Source organism: Pteropus vampyrus, unplaced genomic scaffold (assembly GCF_000151845.1).
Source record: "Pteropus vampyrus isolate Shadow unplaced genomic scaffold, Pvam_2.0 Scaffold70, whole genome shotgun sequence".
Taxonomy (NCBI): Eukaryota; Metazoa; Chordata; class Mammalia; order Chiroptera; family Pteropodidae; genus Pteropus; species Pteropus vampyrus.
This window is the reverse complement of record NW_011888851.1, coordinates 2,682,356-2,686,187: the sequence shown is the minus strand read 5'-3', so window position 1 is coordinate 2,686,187 and position 3,832 is coordinate 2,682,356.

The following is a 3,832-nucleotide window of genomic DNA, read 5'->3' as shown; positions in this document are numbered from 1 at the left end:
TCAGGACTCTTTGGGGGGAGCAGTACAGTACAAATATATTTTTGAAAATTTCAAACGAATTAAAATAAAGTTACCCAAAGAATTCAGAGTTGGCCTAGAATTATAAATCATTGACCTAAAATATGTAGATTAAGTTTAATATCTTGAACTCAAGATAATTAGCAAAGTAAGTCCACTTTAGGGTCATCCTGTGATGATTTTCTAAGCCAAGTAGAAGAAACATTTTAGAATTTACCTCTCCATTAGCTGGATGATCGATATATGGAACAGATACATTCTTAAAGCTTCCTGTAAAATGAATTTTTGAATATTTAATCTTATTTTACTACTGATTTCTACTGTAATAAGTAATATATATTCTTATGGAAACTATATGTTAGAATATCCAATTATAAATAAGATTGCTGAGCCATTTTTCCATCCAGGACAGTGTCTAGGCTTACTAAAGTGTGTGGCGCTGCAGGTAGACACCAAGAAGATTTAAAAGGAGTTAGAGTAGAGGAAGAAGGTGAAGAGGAGACTTGCATCTATTGAACATCTATACGTCAGATTTGTGTGCTATTTAAACTCTCATTTAATCTGGACAACAATTCTGAAGTAACACAAATATAGCAACGGGGAGGAGAGTATATATAACAGTTGGAAATGTCAACGTACTCAAAATCGGCTTTCTAAATTATGAACCACTTCTGTTGATTCTATTTGCAGAATTTAACATTAAGAAATTGTTTTAAATTGAGATTAAAAAGGAAAAAGAAAAATGCTGCTCTGTGTTCAGGAGGAGGACCCTTGTCACAACCAGTAGCATACCCAGTTAACCATGTGGTACTTGATGCTACTTTCTGTAAGGTTGTCATTATCATCACAATTTTTTGGATGAGGAACCTGAAACCCAGAAAAGTTAAATACTTTTTCCATGTCATACAACTACTATGTATTAGAACTAGGGTTCCAAGCCACATTTGCTTTCAGAGTGTGTACTTTTATACCATGTCCTGAACATGCCAGACTAGTTGACTGGGATTCTCTTCTCTGCTCTTGAGTACCAATATAAGACCTTGCCAGTCACCTAACTTCCCTAGATTTCATGTTCCTTTACCACAGTATGGGAGTAATTCTAGCACCGATCAGAAAATAATCTTTTCCATTCTCTGGAAAATCATGAAGTGCTATATCGATGTAAAGCAGTATTTTTCAAAAGATTCTGAAATAAGATTGTATATTAAATTCTTTTCTTAATCTAGAATGTTTAGAATCCAACAATAGAAACTTCTGTGATGATGGAGTATTCTATATCTGTGTGTCCTATACAGGAGCCACTTGCTACATGCGGCTATTGAGAAGTTGATATGTAGCGACTGTGATTAAAGAACTGATTGTAAATTTTGTTGACTTTTAACTATTTAAGTTTAAATTAATTTGCCACATATTGCTAGTGGTTGCTCTAATGCACAGTGAATAGCACACAAATATGGATTCTGATCTAGTTCAATTTTATACATTCTATGCATGATGAATAATCCTTGATGTTGTAGCTGGTGAACTGAAATGGGTGTTTTAGACTTCCCTTAGTCTTCATATCTGTGAATCATGTGTATTAGATTTGTTATTTTAGTTTTAAGTAAACTCAGAATATTTTTAATTCTCTTGACTCCAGATGGATTTAATCAATCAATATCTGTTGAATGAATGTTCATGATGTAGTTAGTATATGTTGGTTCCCCCTTCCCTGTCTGGGTCTTTCAGTGGAGGCAATCATATACGACAGGGTTACATTGAGGTTTAAAGACATCCACTATGTGAACACCTCTGGCATAGCACATAGTAAGGCCTAAATTAATGTTAGTTTCCCTTCCTTTATCCTTGAGAGAAACTGCTGCTTATAAAGAGCATAATATTCATGCTAGCCTCTGTGTCTAAATGCCAATGCCATTCATTTCTTTGGTTCATAATTTGTAAGTTTAGCCTATCCATTGAGATCATCTTTAATTATACAATTTAGTTTGCATTTGTTTATATGCTTTTTAAAAATATAAAATCAGAGGGAGTATTCTCTTCTTTCTGCAATGCTATCTTCTCCCATCCAAAACTGACTCATTGTAAAGTATATTTAAGTAAGAGAATGTTAATTTCTGCATATATGAAGAGTCCAACTGCTCTGAAGTGACCATATGATTTTTTTTTTTTTTGGTTTCTTGCATTTTCCAGTTAACTGAAAGAAAAAGACACTCCTTTCTCTTCATCTCCTCATTTGTGTGTGTGGGAAGCTGTGAATCAGCACATTATAAATCTCCAGAAAAAAACTGGTATTAGAACAGTGACTGCGGACATTCTTAGCTTTGTGACTCAGTAGGATATTTTTCTTCAGCACCATAGTCTTAATCATCTACTTTCTGGAAATGAGAGAGAGAGAGAGAGAGAGAGAGAGAGAGAGAGAGAGAGAGAAGACGGACGACTGACCGTCTGACTGAAAGAAGAGAAAGAAGAGAGAGAGTGAGTGAGAGAGAGAGAGAGAGAGAGAGAGAGAGAGAGAGAGAGAGAGAGAGAGAGAGAACTGTATTAATAGAAGTTCTAACAAACTTAAAGGGGATTTTTTTGACCTTCTACCCAAACAGGCTGTACTTAACAGTTGGTGAAAATTTCTGTTCCATTGATATAAAATGTAATGCTTTGATTGTATCTGCCTGAGTAACAAACTATACATTTGCTTTATTTTAACTGATGAGATTTTTGGGAAGAGAACAATTTTCCTCAGAGATCCTGTAGCTAGTAGGAGTGATTTTGCCTTTGATCTTATCTCTCTACTTTTCTGTTTTAACTGAAGGTTAATCTTAAATTCAGGTCTTCTTTTTTCCTTAGAAAGATCTCACGATCACTTTCAAAGTGAGAACATAAACAATATTTCAAAAGGTAATCATTAAGATCAACTTTAAAACACAGAAAAATTAAAAATGTTTCCCTTATATTTCTTCTATCCTGACAAAACAATTTTTATTTTAGTTCAGGCATTAGTAACACAATTGGGCATAGTAATAAAATTGTCACTTTTTTTTAATGTTTGTAATACTTTTCATTTTTAAAAAATTTATTTATTTAAATTAGTTTCAGGTATACAGTACTATATAGTTCACAAAACGATCTCCCCAGTTGCTTCCTCCGTCCCGACCCTCCACTTAGTCAACGTATTAATGCTAACTGCATTCTCTATGCTGTGCTCCCCATCCCCATGACCATCAATTAGCTACTAATTTGTACTTCTTTAACCCTTCACTCCATTGTCACATCCTCCCAAACTCCCGTCCATTTCCAAATTGTCCCCTATCTTAGTGAGTCTGTTTTTGATTAGTTTGTTCTTTTATTCCGTAGATTCCACATACAAGTGAAATCATATAGCGTTTATCTTTCTCTGTCTGACTTAAATATCTTCTAGGTCCATCAAAGCAACATCTTTTTCCATCCCCTTTCTTTTAGTCTGTATGTGTCTTTTAAACTGAAGTGTCTCTTATAGGCAACATGTAGGGGTCTTGTTTTGCTTTCCATTCATCCACTCTTTTGGTTGGAGCAGTTAATTCTTTTCCATTTGAGGTACTTATTGATAGGAAGGTAGTTGTTACCATTCTTTATTCCTGTTTTTTGATAACATGTTTTTTCTTCTTAAAGAAGTCTCTCCAACATTTCCTGTAATACTGGTTTGGTGGTAATAAGTTCCTTTAGCTTATTTTTGTCTAGGAAGCTCTTTATCTGTCCTTCAACTCTAAATGATAGCTTTGCTGGATAAAGTATTCTTGGTTGTAGATCCTGGGTCTTCATCACGTCGAATATTTTGTGCCAA